Here is a 19,159-nt window from a genome sequence, read left to right as displayed (position 1 = left end):
TCTCCAACCTTGGCAGCTTTAAGCCTGGAGGACTTCAGCTCCCAGAATTCCATAGCCAGCTTTGCTTTGCTGGCTGGAGAATTCTGGGAGTTGAACTCTACCAGGCTTAAAGTTGCCAAGGTTGGAGACCCCCTGATCCAGACGATTCCCAGCCCAGCGTCCTCCTCTTTCTAAGGAGAGGGAGGGGGGAGAGAGTGGGAGAGAGGGAGATAACCTGACAAATAGGAATGATATTGCTAAGGTAAACTGGTTTACATGAAATAGACATTATATAGAATGATTAAAACAGAAAAGTTATTTCAAGCAGGTTTCATGTGATTTCTGCAATGTATCCTTCAGCTTAGTGATCACAGAGTACTTTAAACAAGCACATGGTATTTCATTCAGCGACAGAGGAAGGTTAGAATTCATGGCAAACATTCAGAGACTTGCATGATTGAAGATAGAATAGAAACAGAAACAGAAATAGAATCTGGATGGGACCTTGGAGGTCTTCTAGTCCAGGGGTCTCCAACCTTAGTAACTTTAAGACTTATGGACTTCAACTCCCAAAATTCTGGGAGTTGAAGTCCACAAGTCTTAAAGTTGCCAAGGTTGGAGACCCCTGTTCTAGTCAAATTCTTAAGCAGGAGAACCTATACCATTTCAGATAAGTGACTGTCTAATCTCTTCTTAAGAACCTCCAGTGATGGAGTGCCCACTATTTCTGGAGGCAAGCTGTTCCACTGCTTAATTGTCCTCACTGTTAGGAAGTTTCTCCTTAATTCCAGGTTGCTTTTCTCTTTGATTAATTTTCAACCATTGTTTCTTGTTCTGCCCTCTGGTGCTTTGGAGAATAATCTGACCCCCCTTTTCTTTGTAGCAAGAGCTCTGGCATATAAACGAGATTGATCTAAATTATCTCAGGAAATCCTCCATATATAATTAGAAGCACCATCTGAAACAATGTCTATGTCCTGTCATGTATGTGTTGACAAGCACTTGCTTGATCTTTCCAGATTCTTTTGGAATGGTAAGAAAGAATTTAGCTGTGACCCACTAAGAATAGAATAGAATAGAATTTTTTATTGGCCAAGTGTGATTGGACACACAAGGAATTTGTCTTGGTGCATGTGCTCTCAGTGTACATAAAAGAAAAGATACCTTCATCTAGGTACAACACTTACAACACTAATGATAGTTATAGGGTACAAATTTAACACTTAATGATACAACACTTAATGATAGTCATCGAATACAAATAAGCAATCAGGAAACAATATCAATATAAATCATAAGGATACAAGCAACAAAGTTACAGTCATACAGTCATAAGTGGAAAGAGATGGGTGATGAGAACGATGAGAAGATTAATAGTAGTGCAGATTTAGTCAATAGTTTGACAGTGTTGACGGAATTATTTGTTTAGCAGAGTGATGGCGTTCGGGGAAAAACTTGTTCTTGTGTCTAGTTGTTCTCGTGTGCAGTGCTCTATAGCATTGTTTTGAGGGTAGGAGTTGAAACAGTTTATGTCCCGGATGTGAGGGGTCTGTAAATATTTTCACAGCCCTCTTCTTGACTCGTGCATTATACAGATCCTCAGGTTGGTAGCAATTGTTTTTTCTGTAGTTCTAATTATCCTCTGAAGTCTGTATCTGTCTTGTTGGGTTGCAGAACCAAACCAGACAGTTATAGAGGTGCAGATGACAGACTCAATAATTCCTCAATAGAACTGGATCAGCAGCTCCTTGTGCAGTTTGAGCTTTCTGAGTTGGCGCAGAAAGAACATTCTTTGTTGTGCTTTTCTGATGACGTTTTTGATGTTAGCTGTCCATAAGGCTTTTTGGAAAAACCTATGTGGCAGAATTTTGGTTGAAATGGATTTACCTGAAGTTCTTCCACTGTGAGATATTCAGAGAAATGAGTTGTCAAGATATACTGTATATATATTGTGATTGTACATTGACAAAATAGCCAAATAAGGAAGCTCAAAGAAAAGAAACGTCACAGGTTTCAGTAAGAAGCCTTTCACCTTTATTTCTTTTTTATTTGGGGAATTTATATGTCCCTCTACTCACTTTCAGAGACTCTAGGCAGCTTACAAAAAATAAAAACCCCAGTACCTTAACACTACTTTGTGGGCTTAGCATTCCATTGAACAAGTTCTCTGAAAGTGAACACCAAAGATGTGCTAAAAAAACCCACTCTCAAATCAACAGTGAAATAGGAAAGGAGCTGGTAGAAACACAGAGAGTAGGAACAGATACCATGGTGGCTTGACTGCTACTTACCTTGTGTGACTTGAAGCAGGAGATGGAAGAGAATATTTTGGTAAAGAGGAGTGGGGCTTGATAGCTGTGCCATTTTTCTGATGTCATTTCACACATGCTTTGCTTTGAATATTTTTAGATGGTCAATTATCGTGATATCAATACAGGGATGTCTACAAGAAGGGTGTCAATAACCTCAATGTAATTAAACACAAACTAAAAAACCCAGGTGGAACTTAAATTACTTGGTTGTAGCTGCCATCTTGACTTTTTTGACCCCCTCCTGGCAAATACCCCTGTATCAGTGTGTGACTATAATGAACTTCTTGAGAAGAAGCAATATATGATGCATACATATGATACATCAGGGGTCCCCAACAGGGGTGGGTTCTAAATTTTTTTACTACCAGTTCTGTGGGCTTGGCTTATTTTGTGGCCGTGGCTTGGTGGTCATGTGACACTGGGCGTGGTTTGGTGGTCATGTGACTGGGTGAGAATATCTTGGCCATCATGTGACTGGGTGGGCGTGGCCAATAACAATAAATAATAAAAATAATAAACAAAGCATACAAAACAATAAGAGGTACCAAAAACCAAGTTTCACACTTTACACACACACAACACAACACAACACAACTGACTCACACACAATGTAAAAGCAACTGCACTTCATCCAAAAGGGCCCCTGCAACAAGCAGGAAACTCACAAAGCCACAAAAAGCTCAAAAACCAAGTTTCACACTTTACACACACACACAACAGAACACAACAGACTCACACACACAAAATGCCACATACAGCTTTGTGAGATTCTGTGTATTTGTGTAGTTAGAGTGAAACAGTACAGAAACACACCAAATCGCAGAAAGCTGCACACATATTTTGTTATTTTATTTATATTTTTTAAATCGGGGTCTCCAACCTTATAACTTTAAAGTTTGTGGACTTCAACTCCCAGAGTTCCTCAGCCAGCAAAGCATTTGGCTGAGCAATGGATTCCAGGAAGATTTGTGGACTTCAACTCCCAGAGTTCCTGGGGAACTCCAATCAATTACATTAGCTGCAACCGATTCTGCCTTCAAGACAATATAACTGATTGGAGACGTCGAAGGAAAGCGAGCCCGAAAGGAGCTTGCTTAATTAAGTAAGTGAGGAGCGGGGATTGGGTGGGTCAGAGAAAAAAAGTTTTTAACAGACTCCTCTGAGGATCCCTGCTCAGCCACGCGATCATCAGAGGGTTTTTTTTTTCTTTTAAAAGCCCCTTTTTGGCTGAAGAAAAGAGTCTTTTAAGAGTAAAAAAAAAAAAACTCTGATGATCGGAGAACCGGTTCGGGGGCGTGGCCAGCCAGCCATTACTTCCGGTTCTCTGAACGCCAGCAGAGTTTTACTACCGGCTCTACAGAACCGGAGCGAACCAGGGGCAACCCACCACTGGTCCCCAATCCCTGATCTGTGGACCAGCATCGGTCTGTGGCCAGAAACCAAGCCTCACAAACAAGTGAAGCCCCATTCACGGGATGCAGGCAGCACACTAAATCATGCCCTCCTCTGGTCTACGGAAAAACCTCTCTCCATGGAACCGGTCCATGGTTCCTAAAACATTGGGGGCCACTATAATACATTATAAAGCTCCATTTCCATGTAGTTAAAATCAGCTACAGATTCCTGGAAGTTATATAGTCAGAGGCAAAACTGATTTGGTTGATATTTAGAATTATGTTTGTTGCATTCTCTCTTCAAACAATACAGGATTCTGCTGACATGAAACAATGCTTTTGTCATTCTAACCTCTGCCTATGTAGAGAGAATTAGTCCAGCAGTATTTCTCCTGCAATAATAAGAAATAACTTACATACAGTTTGCCATTGATCAGCCAGCTTTGCAAAATTCCAGGATGTGGACCACAGTTCATTGATCTTCTTATGGCTCTATTTTAAATTTCTATACGTAGAAACTAACTTTTATGGACAGCAAGAGGTTACGAGACTTATACAATTAGTACAACTAACAAGCAAGTTAGCTGTATTCATTGTCAGGGGAACTGTGGTAAGAAGACAAGTTAATACACAATTTTAAAGTTTTATTCTTAAAGAAGTTAAAATCGTGAGAAAATTGTTCAGCAGCTAAACAGCATTAAAGAGAATTAATATTATAGTTCTGTATATGGCATTAAATATGAGTTAGCAGTGTGCAGCAGCTGCTAAAAAAGCCAACACAGTTCTGGGCTGCATAAACAGAGGGATAGAATCAAGATCACATGAAGTGTTGATACCACTTTATAATGCCTTGGTAAGGCCACACTTGAAATATTACATTCAGTTTTGATCGCCATGATGTAAAAAAGATGCTGAGACTCTAGAAAGAGTGCAGAGAAGAGCAACAAAGATGATTAGGGTACTGGAGGCTAAAACATATGAAGAACGGTTGCAGGAACTGGGTATGTCTAGTTTAATAAAAAGGACTAGGGGAGATATGATTGCAGTGTTCCAATATCTCAGGGGTTGCCACAAAGAAGAGGGAGTCGGGCTGTTCTCCAAAGCACCTGAGGGTAGAACATGAAGCAATGGGTGGAAATCAAGGAAAGAAGCAACTTAGAACTAAGGAGAAATTTCCTGACAGAACAATTAGTAAGTGGAACAACTTGCTGCAGAAGTTGTAAATGCTCCAACACTGAAAATTTTTAAGAAAATGTTGGATAACCATCGGTCTGAGATGGTGTAGGATTTCCTGCCTGGGCAGGGGGTTGAACTAGAAGACCTCCAAGGTCCCTTCCAACTCTGTTGTTATTATTATTATATATATAAACACACACACACTTATCCAGAAGGAGGAGTGGGTGAGTGGGAGGGAGGGAGGGAAAGAAAGAAGGGAAGGAAGGGAGGGAGGGAGTCTATATTGCAACAGTTTATTTGGCCCTAACTCCATTTTGCTGTAAACAAGAAAATTGAGCCACATTTTAAAGGCAAATAAACAGGGGGGGAAATCCATCATAATATGTACTAGTTATTTGCTTTTTAAAGAAATTTTAATATTTTGCAAACTTTGGCCACACTCGGGATAGCTACTTTAGGCATGCTCAAGGGCTTCCTTGAGCCTCCAGGGAATTTTGAGAAACTGTATCACACTATATTACAAAATGCAATTGAAATTCTCCTGAGCATCAAGAGATTTGCTATGTGGCATGTAGCAATGTAAGCAGATACATGTGGGGAATAGCTGCACCGTGTGCATAGTGCCCTGGTTTTCAGTCTTCATATTCATTCTGTTGTTTTCTCTAAAACTGAAAAAGAAAACTTTTTAAAATGAGAAGTCTTCCTTTCTTGGAAGAACAGAAAACCTTGTCTTAAAGCTTAATGGATCTGGAATGGAGTTTGAAAAAAAATCACTAAACCAAACACATAATGAATGTATTAATGGTGGCAAATTAATGTTTTAGGTAAGATAAATGGAGAGAAAAAAACTACTCAGCAAGCCTGTAAGCAAGTAACAGAAGTGGGAAAATTGGAGGTTAATCATGTTTCTCCACTTAAATAATATAATGTAAATATTCAAACTAAAGATAGTGTCAAGAATTCTGGGAATTTTAACCCTAGCAAATCTAGAAAACACTGGACTAGTTTAATCCAGTGTCATTTTATTGCCTTTATTCTACACCAATTCTGATCTTGAAATCACAACTAGTTTCCTTGTATTTGGGTTTGACAGATCCAGGCATGTCCTGCTTTCTGTTACAGATGATGTCATTACAGGTAAAATGAAGCCTGTAAGATTTATACAAGATCTTGGTTCATAATGTTGAGTTTTAAATAGATGGCAATTGAATGTTAATTGTGATTTTAACTGACTTTAATTGACTTTTAATCCACTTGTCCTCTTTTGAATATATCATTATTTACTTCATATTTCATAACTGTGGATTTGGTTTTCTCACATCTTAGAGTAAATTCTTAGCTGATTTTGGAAAAGTAGGATATAGATTTATGACCATGAAGTTTTCTTGGCAGCAATATGCAAGGGGATTGCCACCGTCTTCTTCTGTGGGTTTTTTTTTTTCAATTTCCCACTCTAGTCTGGAGAGGTGGGGATCTGTGGAAGTGTCCCGTTCTAGTACCAACCAGGGCCTTTTAATCCAAAGAATTGTACAGCTATTTAAGTCTAATTGTTGCTTGTTTATATAGCTATATTAAAATATCAAAAGCCCTAGAAGTATTTCTTAGGAAGGAGGAACAGGAGCAGTGGTGGACTACAACCGGTTTAACAACCGGTTTTGTAAGTGCATGTTTTGTGCACGCGCCTTACACATTTGCGTGCAGTGTTCAAAATACAGCAGTCTGAAGCTCAGCTGCTTACCTTCTAAGGCAGCCCCGGTAAGAAGAACAGCGGAGGGGCAGAAATCAGCTATGTCACGCAAATCAGCTGAGCCAGAAAGAAGGAAATATAAGACAGGATAGAGTGGGGTGGGTAAGTGGGGCCAGCTGATCATCAGAACTACCGGTTCACCCAAACCAGTCTGAACCAGCAGCACCCACCACTGAACAGGAGGGAGGAAGTTTTGTTATATAGTTGACAACACCACATGCTTTTCTACAACAGTATATATGCATTGCTTTCCCAAAACAGAATTGGATACAACCCTCTTTCAAATATCTGTACAAAGTATTCAAAACTGATTTGGGACAGCAAATGGGTGCCTGGATTTGAAACAGCGGAGATCATTTCATCAGCAGCCCCAAACAATGGTGGGATTTAATCTCACATAGGGAATCTTTCCAAGTATGAATGGAATCTGGGACTGGAAGATTTAGGTTTCAAACACTATCATTTTGTATCATGAAGTACCAAATGCATGACTGAACTAGATCCCATCCCTGGACTTCTTCCTAATTGAATGAATGAATGAATGAATATTTTAATTTGTATACCGCCCTTCTCCCGAAGGACTCAGGGCGGTGAACAGGCAGATAAAATACAAATATACACAATAGTTAAAACAACCCTTAAAAAACTGATTTAAATTAGCCCAAGTATTAAAATAACTTACACCCCCATAAAATTACAAAAATTTAAAAAACCCATTGAATTCAATTAAAATCTAAAGATAAAAATCAAGCTAGTCCAGCCATACGAAATAAATAGGTTTTAAGTTCGCGGCGAAAGGTCCTAAGGTCAGGTAGTAGTCGAAATCCGAGGGGAAGTTTGTTCCACAGGGTCGGAGCCCCCACAGAGAAGGCCCTCCCCCTGGGGGCCGCCAGTGGACACTGTTTGGCTGACGGCACCCTGAGGAGTCCCTCTCTGTGGGAACGCACCGGACGATGGGAGATAGAGGCCGGCAGTAGACGGTCCCGTAGATAGCCCAGTCCTAAGCCATGGAGCGCTTTAAAGGTGGTAACCAATACCTTGAAGCGCACCCGGAAAACAACAGGTAGCCAGTGCAGTCTGCGCAGGATGGGTGTTACGTGGGAGCTCCGAACCGCTCCCTCAATAACCCGCGCAGCCACATTCTGAACTAGCTGAAGTCTCCGGGTGCTCTTCAAGGGGAGTCCCATGTAGGGAGCATTGCAGTAGTCCAGGCGAGAGGTCACGAGAGCATGAGTGACCGTGCATAAGGCATCCCAGTCCAGGAAGGGACGCAACTGGTGGATCAGGCGAACCTGATAAAAAGCTCTCCTGGAGACGGTCGCCAAATGATCTTCAAAGGACAACCGACCATCCAGGAGCACGCCCAAGTTGTGTACCTTCTCCATCGGGGCCAATGACTCACCCCCGACAGACAGCCGCATCTGCAGCTGACTGTACCGAGGTGCCGGCATCCACAGCCACTCCGTCTTGGAGGGATTAAGTTTGAGCCTGTTCCTCCCCATCCAGACCCGTACGGCTTCCAAACACGGGACAGCACTTCGACAGCTTCACTGGGGTGGCCCGGGGTGGAAAAGTACAGCTGAGTGTCATCAGCGTACAGTTGGTATCTCACCCCAAAGCCACTGATGATCTCACCCAGCGGCTTCATATAGATGTTGAACAGGAGGGGTGAGAGAATCGACCCCTGCGGCACCCCACACATGAGGCACCTTGGAGTCGATCTCTGCCCCCCTGTCAACACCGTCTGCGTCCGGTCAGAGAGGTAGGAGGAGAACCACCGATAAACGGTGCCTCCCACTCCTAACCCCTCCAACCGGCGCAGCAGGATACCATGGTCGATGGTATCAAAAGCCGCTGAGAGGTCTAATAGGACCAGGGCAGAGGAGTAACCCTTATCCCTGGCCCTCCAGAGATTATCCACCAGTGCGACCAAAGCTGTCTCCGTACTGTATCCGGGCCGGAAGCCGGACTGGAACGGGTCTAGATAGACGGATTCATCCAGGTACTGGGGTAGCTGACATGCCACCACACTCTCTACAACCTTTAATTAACCTCTAATTGCCTTTCATAGCTAAGAAAGACATTGCTACATAATGCTTTTCCCACATTGCCCCCAAAACATAAGTATTACAAGAAGATATGGAAGGAATTATTGATATGGTTAGATTTCTTCTCATAAGCCTCCCTCCTTCTTGCAGCTGGGCAGAAAATCCCAAAATTGTGCAGCTGGAAGGACCACGGAAAATCTAGTCCAATCTTTTGCTACAGGAAAGGAAACTAAGGATATTTATTTACTTATCATATGGCACATTCCAGAAGTGAAATGTTACTGGTTTGCATCGGTTCGGGCGAATCGGTAGTGATAAAAACTACTGGTTGGGGCAAACCGGTAGTAAAAAAAAAAAGGTACTGGTTCCTCCGGACCAGTATTTCTGATGATCAGTTGTGCCACACAATTTAAAATCCTGCTTTCTAGTGAATCTAAATCACGTAGCACAACTGATCCCTCCTTGCTGTTCTACTTACCTTTCCAAGCCTCCTTTTGGCATGTACTGTGCATGCGTGTGCAGAGCGCGTTTGGTGCGCAGTGTGCATGGGCGGCCAGCAAACCAGTGGCAAACCGGTTCAGATTTCACCATTGGCGCATTCACATCATATTTCAATTAAAAAAGGATATAAATATATAAAACAGAATATAAAGTCTGAAGCCTTAACAGGAAGATTCCAAAGATATATCTAAATTACAAAAATAATTTTTATAATTCATTTGTCATAGCCAGAAAATCATCACAATCTCCATTTACAGACTCATTACAAAATCATTGCAGGTTTTGACATTCTATCATTATGTGTTAGATAGTTTGATTTTCGGCCCCACAGCCACAATTCAATGATGGCATTTTGCCCCCAACCCCAAAGAGGAGCATCTCCCATGACAAGTGCGAATTCATTTCAGTGTTGTACGTATCACATGGGGCTGGTCAAATCCAAGTGTTTCCAAGGTGCTGTTGTGGCAGAGATGGGGTCAGGGCCATCTGGGAGCGATGCGCGGACTCTGGAACGTCCAGAGGCAGACAGCAGAGAGGCTTCCTGTTCCTAGTGCATGCTTGCGAAGAGCTGCCAGAAGGCAAAAGCAGCTGAAGAAAAAAGGACAACTCAGAAGTAAGGCCAGAATGATTGGCCACTCCCATAAGGCTTAAAAGAGCAGCAACGAGCCATTGGCAGGTTGCCAAAGACATCAAAGGTTGATGATAAGGCCGAGGGACTGCTTATTAAGAATTTTGTTTTGAACGAAGCTGAGAATGAATTAATTCTCAGCTGTTTTAATAAAATAAGTTTGTTGAGGACTGAATTGTGTTTAGTAATGACTACTTGGGTCTTGGTCACAACATACTGTATGCAGGAAAGCTTCAACCTTGGGGGAGGGGGAGCAATTTTCTATCCAAGGAAACATCCATGACTGTCTATATGCTGTTGTCGATTCTTTGGGTTTTCTTACGGAAACTTATTTCTGTGCTAGCAGAATAATGTGCAGTGGAGCCCTGTTGTCTTGAGCAATGATATTATCATAATAACATAGGAAGGAGCCCCGTGACCTGCTCTGTCTCGACTCATCAGTCTCCTTAAGTAAACCGTACCTCTGCTGAGAATTCTTTTAAACAATCTCATTTTCAATCAGATAAATGAGTTACATATAACGTCTAGCAATTCACCGGTGTAAATGTGATGACTCATATTTGAAGGAATCTTTACTATAAGAAAGTTGGGAATCTTATTTTTCTGCCTGCTGAGAGGAACTATTTATTTATTGCTATCTTATTTATAAAGGAAAAGGTTCCCCGCGCACATACCGCAGCAGCTTAGTGGGTAAAACACTGAGCTTGTCGATCAAAAGGTCAGCAGTTCAGCAGTTCGAATCCCTAGTGCCGCATAATGGCGTTACTTGTCCCAGCTTCTGCCAACCTAGTAGTTCGAAAGCATGTAAAAATTGCAAGTAGAAAACTAGGGACCACCTTTGGTGGGAAGGTAACAGCATTCCGTGCGCCTTTGGCGTTGAGTCATGCCAGCCACATGACCACGGAGATGTCTTCAGACAGCGCTGGCTCTTCGGCTTTGAAACGGAGATGAGCACCACCCCCTAGAGTGACCAGCAAGAGATGGTCCCTCAGATAACCTGGTCCCAAGCCATGAAGGGCTTTAAAGGTGACAACCAGCACCCTGAATTACACCCGGAAGCAAATGGGCAACTATGCAGCTCCCGCAGGAGAAATGTCACATATGTCCACTGAGGTCTGCACAAAACCAAAGCTATCATCGTTTATTTATGAGAAATAAAATGGATTTCCTTTTTGGAGTAAAAGACCAGTGTGGAATAGGGAAAGTCTCTAGCAATTCTCTCTGAGATGGTTTGGGATAGCAGCATTCAAAATGCAGGGATTTGCATGCATATAACACAGAGTCATGTGATGCAATATTTTAACATACAAAACAACACCTGCACAATATATATCAGGGAAGTCCATGATATCTTGAGCATTTATATCAAAGAGGGACAACCCTGTGGTCTGTAAGTTGTTCATGCCTCCCACAGACTCTTTCATACACCTTACAGAGCATTCAAGATTGCACCACTGATATTCAGCAGCATATTGCCAAATTAAAGCAGTGCAATTTTTTTTTACAGTTTTTGATTTTACAAATAGGCAGTTAAATGGTAGAATCCCTATTTTATTGGGTAGTTGAATCCTAATAAACGCAAAAAAAATAAAAAAAATCCACCCTTCGAAAAGTCCAGTCCCTTTTTCTTTGCTAACACTGAAAGTAGAAGAAAGCCTTCACAAAAACTCAGCTATACTTACTTGCAGAAAGATTGGTCATCCATGTTAGGCAGGGAGGAACATTTGGTCATGCAAACCTTCAACCACAGTCCAAAGGGCAGGTGCTGTTTGTTACATCACCAAGCCTTAGGGCAATTCCTGTGTTGCAGCAACCCTACTGTCCTCATTAGAGACATCAACAAAGCACATAAAGTATCTCTTGTTTATTCTCTGTCCGATTCTCATGCAGTACTGCATTTGCTCTCTTGTTGTCAAAATACGTACCTGCTTGGATATTTTGGCAAGGTGTTACATTCAAGGTGGAACTGCTTTTGTTAAGAAGATGGGTGCTATTTCTGCATTTCCACAAGGTTGCAATGATGTCTTTTTTTGAGAGAGAGAGAAAGAGCTGCCTGAGCCCCTATCTTTATTTTATGCAGCACAATTTGTTTTTAGGGTTCAAATCCCTAGTGCTGCATAACGGAGTGAGCTCCCATTACTTGTCCCAGCTTTTGCCAACCTAGGAGTTCGAAAGCACGTAAAAAATGCAAGTAGGAAAAATAGGCACCACCTTTGGTGGGAAGCTAACAGTGCTCCGTGTGCCGTTGGCATTTAGTCATGCTGGCCACATGACCACGGACAGAATTCGGACAGTGCTGGCTCTTCGGCTTTGAAACAGAGATGAGCACCGCCCTCTAGAGTCAGGAACAACTAGCACATATGTGCAAGGGGAACCTTTACCTTTAAAGTGTGCAATCCACGAATTGGATTTTGTAATGTTTAATTCTTTTGTAATGTTAAACACTATGAAAAGTATTATGTCAACTTCTATCCAGGACAAATATGCCACAATGTGTAAGTAAATTTTCTTGGCATATTTTGCTACTGAAAAAATAGTCCATTTTGCCCATTAAATCCTCTTAGGCCAAGGCTAAATAAAAAGGCCCGAAAACGTTGCTCTTTATGATGATTTTGAAGACTGTAGCTGAGGTACTGGGAGTGCGTGAGGCCCACCAGAATATTTTATCCTGTGACTACAAATTTTCTCAAAAACCTCTGATGAGATTAGTCGGGCTTATTCTTATTACTACTACATCTATCCTTTAAAGATAATAGCGCTGTGTATAAAACAGCACCCCAAACTGAACAGACAATCATGACAGAAACTATTTCAAATGCTTTTGAAATAAAGTCAACTTAAAAAGTGCTTTTCTGTGATGCTTGATCTTTGACAGCTGTTTCACATATGGCAAGCATTCATAAGGTCTTATTTATAGTCAAGTGATGAACATGAATAGGTGAATTACCCAATTACATAGTTTCTAAGAACTACTATTGTATCCTTTACTCCTTCTTTAAATGGAGTTTCTTCTATTAGTAGTTCCTAAAATGGAATATAAAAATTTCAGAGAAATAATCAGCTCTCCTCCCTAATAAGACATAGGAGATTATTGCTATTCAGTGGTTTAAGAATATTTGGATCTTTCCTGTCCTCAGCTTATTGATAAATAATGTGTTGGACTGGAAATTGATGTTGGACTGAAGGGTAACAGGACATCTGTGGAGAGAAGACCATGAGAAGGGGGACGGTAGCACAGAAGAATAAGATAGGTAGGATTTTAGAATTCTGCGCTGCTCCCACATTGTCCTCAAGATCCATCCTTGTTCTCAGGATACACTTTGGGGAAATTTCATAGCTAATGAATGAAATTGCATATGATTTTCAGTCTTTTTAATATACTACGTCACATTAATTGGGGGGGCAGTTATAGATAACGGCCAGTATTTTGAATTACACTAAAATCAAACTGACAAATCAGTGCAGATTGTGCTGCCATATTTTGAACCAGTTGAAGCTCAAGGGAAGTTGCATGTAGAATCCATTGCAGTAGTCAAACTACAAGGCAACTAAAGCATAAGTGACTGTGTAACTCCCTACCCATCTAGGAAATGGTGCAACTGGTGCATCAGATGGAGTTATGCAAAGGCCTTCTGCACCACAGGAAGCCCTTCAGATTGTATACCAACAAGGGGGAATTCCTGCAGCATCCAAGGTTAAAGATGGAATATCCCTAGATCTAGGTAGCCCAAATACCCAGAGCCACTTGGTCTTTTTAGGCTTGCAAATATATATAATTTTAAATATAATTTAACATTCATAAAATGAATATATTTAAATATAATGTTTCACAAATTATAAACATGGATGCTTAACTGACTTTTGGATGCAATGTAGACATGTATGTAGGATTCCAAATCCAGAGGAGAATTAAGCTGATTTTAAAGATTTGAGATATGGTCAATCAAAGCAGAGCTTCTCCCATGCAATCCAAATTCGAATCCGAACTCCCCCAAAGCTTCATTAGCATTTGAAATTATTCAGAGACAAAGACAATGTGTCTTCTAATTGTGATGTATTACTCCTCCAGGAACTGATGCAAGGAAGGTATTAGAGTGGAGAAAGGAAAAATAGAGGATTGTAACTGACAGCTCATTGCAAATAGTTTTAGCAGGAATCCCCACCACAAAGCTTTGAGGAGAGGTGCTAAGGTAATATATATTGCAAGTTTTCTCACTATTGAGTGCTGGAGTTTGTTTTTTAACTCTCTCTAACTCTCTAACTCTTTATATTTCTCTTTTTAGGAGCAGAAATATCAGGCTTTTGGTTGCCAATGAAAAATTAGGAACTGGGGCCCTGCAAGATTTTCCGGAAAATCTTGGATGTTCATATGTTTCTTGTAGCGTGTCTCATTAGGCATCTCTCAATTCTACTGTGTTTTCAACTGTTTGTCGTTAAACATAACTTAGTAGGTTGCTTCAGCTTTGAATTTTGATAAGGTTTCTTGCCAAAAATACCTCTGTTTTGTTCAATATTTACATACAAATTGTCCCCCCCCCCCAAAAAAAATGAAGGCGGTCTAAGAAGAAGCAAATAAGTTCCTTTGTTTGGGGACTTTGTTTTGTTTTCAAAAAAACAGCAGTGCAGCTGTAATGGTATGTGGGAATGACCTTGCAGTCTGGGCAACAAATATAACCAACCGTCAGATAAAAGGCAGCTTAGCCCACAGCAGGAATGTGGGCAGGGCAAGAAGCTTAGAAGAGACCCTCCCTGATTTTTTGGGCTGTTAAGGACACATGGGGAGAGAAGTACTTTCAGATTTGCAAGGTTCTGTTAATGTAACATTTCAATAAAATGGAATCTGGTCATGTTTGCTGTCTGATCTACCGAGTACGGCTGACAGCAGCTATCTTTCTGAAATTCTGCCAAATTCTAGTTAGGTTCACTTCTCAGGAATGTTTTCAGAAGATGCTGGTCTGTGACTATAACAAACTTGAAATATCCTCAAAAAGAGAGGGTATTTATTATTTTTTATTACCTAAAGGGTATATGCCACCCATAATTTTACAATCGTAAGCAGATTTTTTATGTCAGAAGGGGAATCTTTAAAAAATCCATTCAATTCAATCAATAGATTAGAAAGTAACTACGAATTTGTATCTGTGCATACATGCACGCTTACTTTTGAACTTCGGTAGATTCAGCCTTCTTTGAACAATCTACTATTTCTTCTGAATTTAATTCAGTTGTCTGTAATTAGAAAAGTAGTCTTTTTATTTCCAGTGGACATCAATGGGAAGCCCATATTGAATAACACGAGCACTTTGAAGTGGTCTGAAATAAATTAGGTTGTTTTGCATGTCACAGAATACATTTTCAGCTGAATGGTGAAAGTGGTGCATGTTCCTATTGAAAAAAAAAACATTACTTTGTCATGCTCAGAATCAAATTATTTCATGAAGTACTCATGGTGCTGAAAAAAAGTAAAATGGCATCTTCCATTCAAATCTAATTGCACTGCAATTGCAATTCAAGGACACATCCATTGAATTTTATTGGCGATGATTCACCAATGCCACTTTCCATTACATTTTTTAAATAACCTATGGTTCTGAAACTCTTTTGTGGTCTCCCATCCAACTATTAACAAGACCCAATCTTGTTTAACTTCTTTCAGCCTAGACAAGGTTAGCCAGATGCTGCCACCTGGTGAAACACCGAAAACAAATTCTCACTCAATTTAATAAGAAAACAGTAACAAAATTAAAACATTACTCTGCCCGGTCAACCTCGTTGTGTTCTGTTTGGGCTCAAAATATGTTCTTCTTATGAATTTCCAATCAGTCATGAACAGAGAATGTGTACTGTACCAAAACTGCGCAGCTGAACTGCTTTTATAAAGCTGATTTGGCCTGAAATCAAACTAAGGAGTAAGTCATTTCTAAAATGAAGCAATTATTGCCTCTTCTTTACAGCCAGTTAAATTCAACATTTAACCAATTAAAGATATACATATTTACACATACTGTTTCTGGTATTTGAAAAAATCATGAATGAAGATGATTGTTCATTATATATAGAAACTTCTGACATTTTTTATCTAAAAAACTATCATTCAGTATTTGAAGGAAAAAACATCCCTCCAACTATTATCACTTTTTTGAATCAGGCAAGATAGAAACACTATTCAGCTTATGACATGACTGTATTGCAACAGCAACTGGTAGAACTAGTTTATTTGCTTAATCAACTGTTGTTCTTCAGCCATGCTTAAATATATGAGTGTTTCCATATTGCTGACTGAAAAGATTGCTTAAGATTTTTTTTTAAGTTTGAAAGTACGGATGTTTTTTTGTCCAAAATGTGTGTCAGATTTCTTTAAAAATATACATGAATGATAGAACCCTTGCCATTCAGGCATTATTTGCCTGGAGTATGATGAAAAGTCACCCTTGCAAAAAATAGTCTGAAAAAAAAAAGATGTGTTTAAGATTGTTGTTGTTTTTATAAATATGGTTTATTTTTCTGGACTACCAAAAGATTTGAATCCACGAAGATGGCTGCTTTCCTACAAAACTATTATTCCTATAAAGCCCCACAATTAAAAATATATTAATTGCACTGGCTAATTAATTAAAACCTGTTAAATGTAAAACCTGTTAAAAACTATTCTGAAAAAAGTAGCTGCAGAGAAAACATTAAAGATAAGATTAATGCAAGAATGTTTACACATTTATTGAATAATATAACAACTAGCCAGAACAAAAAGGATGAAGGACTGAAGGACTAACTGGCAGATAGAACCTGAGTACATGTGGCAATCCTAAAAAAAATTAAATGTATGCAGGTATAGTTTTATGTTTATAGTTTTATGCAATGTGAAAAAATACTAGGGTATTCGTTTTGTCTGGTATGTTACTCAGAAACTACAATGCTATTTAATGGTTTTAGGGTGTGGTACTTGCCACTGGGGGGGGGAGGGGAGGAAATTGGCATGTGGTATCTTTTCCGGTAGGTTAATTTAATTGTGCTGGAAACTGATATACAATGCTTCATCTTTAGCCTGGGCACAAAGATATTTGGAGTAAAACACACTAACACTTTTCATTCCAATGTCTGGAAAACCAGCCTTTTAAAATCATGTGTCCTTGGTGTCCTGCATTTTATAATCCTGTCTGCCAACTCTCTGCAAAATAAGTGAGGAAACATTGTAATGTCCCAGTGAGTTTGAGCCAATATTTCTTATCAGGAGTCTTAAATTACACATGCATATCAGTTTAAGTGTGGATATATGAAAGAATAAATGAATAAGTGAGTTTGCCCTGTATTTTAGAATATGCATATACATATCTATTTATATATGAAAACATTAAATAATAACCACGTGAAGTTTAACAAGTATAATTAGAGTTTGAATATTGAAAAGAAGAAAATCTAGAAGAAAATGTCAAAAAGGCTCAATAACTAAGATGTAGTATTCTCTTGGCAAGAACTGATGGATTGCTTGGCATGAATTTAGGTTACAGTTACGTTATTCTCTCTTCTACAAACATGAAATATATACCCTTTCTAGGAGTTTGCATAGAATTCCAATTTGTTGTTGTTACAGACTATAATGACCCTTGGGTATACACCTGATTTTCCTACTAGAATTACTTACCAATTTTCCCCACTCTATCTGCTTCTAACCATGTAACAACTTTGACTTTTGTGATATAGAAAAATGTGACTGAAATATAAGAATGATTATACTGTACCTGAAGAATTTAGAGACATCTGAAAACAAAAGGCACAGTTTAGCATAATTGAGCCACCAGTAAAGTCTCACTAAAAAAATCAAACAGAATTCTGTCATACTTCCAATTAAATCTACTGTACTTAAGCTATTCTTATAGTACAATCTTATTTCTATCCCTGTCCATTCTGAAGTCTTTCCAATTTCAGTGGGGCAAGTTTGCACATAATAACATAACATAACATCAGAGTTGGAAGGGACCTTGGAGGCCTTCTAGTCCAACCCCCTGCCCAGGCAGGAAACCCTACACCATCTCAGTCAGATGGTTATCCAACATTTTCTTAAAAATTTCCAGTGTTGGAGCATTCACAACTTCTGAAGGCAAGTCGTTCCACTTATTAATTGTTCTAACTGTCAGGAAATTTCTCCTTAGTTCTAAGTTGCTTCTTTCCTTGATCAGTTTCCACCCATTGCTTCTTGTTCTACCCTCAGGTGCTCTGGAGAACAGCCCAACTCCCACTTCTCTGTGGCAGCCCCTGAGATATTGGAACACTGCTATCATGTCTCCCCTAGTCCTTCTTTTTGTTAAACTAGACATACCCAGTTCCTGCAACCGTTCTTCATATGTTTTATCCTCCAGTCCCCTAATCATCTTTGTTGCTCTTCTCTGCACTCTTTCTAGAGTCTCAACATCTTTTTTACATCGTGGCGACCAAAACTGGATGCAATATTCCAAGTGTGGCCTTACCAAGGCATTATAAAGTGGTACTAGCACTTCACGTGATCTTGATTCTATCCCTCTGTTTATGCAGCCCAGAACTGTGTTGGCTTTTTTAACAGCTGCTGCACACTGCTGGCTCATATCTAGCAAATGATTGCTTTCATAGTTGTAATTAATATTGCCAGAGGTTGTAATCAAAGTTCATATTCTATGGAGTGAATGGTTGGGGGAGGTGTCATGAACACAATTAGCTCACCTGTGGTATTGTGGTAGAATTATTTTTGTTAATAGTAAAAATAGTACTATTTTTAATAGTATCTCTTTTTGATCAGGGGAACTTGATTGCTGGTTGTGCAAATGCTATAAATATATCTTGACTTCAGTAAAGCATCTCACAAAATTTCCTGTTATATATAAATTAACAATCTAGTAAATATGGATTGAATGACATGGGAATTATGTAGACCTAAAATTGACTCACATTGTAATCCAAGAATGTTAATAATGATTCCTTATCTAGCTGGAGAAAATTATCAATGGTGTGCCACATAAATCAATCCTGGGGCTTATTGCATTCTTCAACATTTTCATTAATGATTTTTTTTTTTATTTGCATTTATATCCCGCCCTTCTCCGAAGACTCAGGGCGGCTTACACTATGTTAGCAATAGTCTTCATTCTATTTGTATATTTATATACAAAGTCAACTTATTGCCCCCAACAATCTGGGTCCTCATTTTACCTACCTTATAAAGGATGGAAGGCTGAGTCAACCTTGGGCCTGGTGGGACTTGAACCTGCAGTATTTGCAGGCAGCTGTGTTAATAACAGACTGTCTTACCAGTCTGAGCCACCAGAGGCCCTTAGGTGAAGAGGCAATGAGAATGCATATGAAATATCCACATGACCCCAGAATTAGATGGAATGGCTAATAGCCTA

At 39.7% G+C, this 19,159-nt stretch overlaps 1 long non-coding RNA gene across 2 annotated transcripts in view; it reads left to right on the top strand.

Moving 5' to 3' along the window:
- LOC131191120 (uncharacterized) overlaps positions 1-15,799 on the top strand; it is a 47,087-nt gene extending 31,288 nt beyond the window's left edge. For both annotated transcript variants that reach the window (XR_009153432.1, XR_009153426.1), the window contains 2 exons: positions 13,855-13,975; positions 14,069-15,799. This is a non-coding gene — a long non-coding RNA (uncharacterized LOC131191120). The remainder of the gene's footprint in view (positions 1-13,854; positions 13,976-14,068) is intronic.
- The last annotated feature ends 3,360 nt before the right edge of the window (positions 15,800-19,159 follow it).

Source organism: Ahaetulla prasina, chromosome 1 (genome assembly GCF_028640845.1).
Source record: "Ahaetulla prasina isolate Xishuangbanna chromosome 1, ASM2864084v1, whole genome shotgun sequence".
Lineage (NCBI taxonomy): Eukaryota > Metazoa > Chordata > Lepidosauria > Squamata > Colubridae > Ahaetulla > Ahaetulla prasina.
Note: the sequence above shows the minus strand (reverse complement) of the source record. Positions and strands in the feature narration are given on the sequence as shown.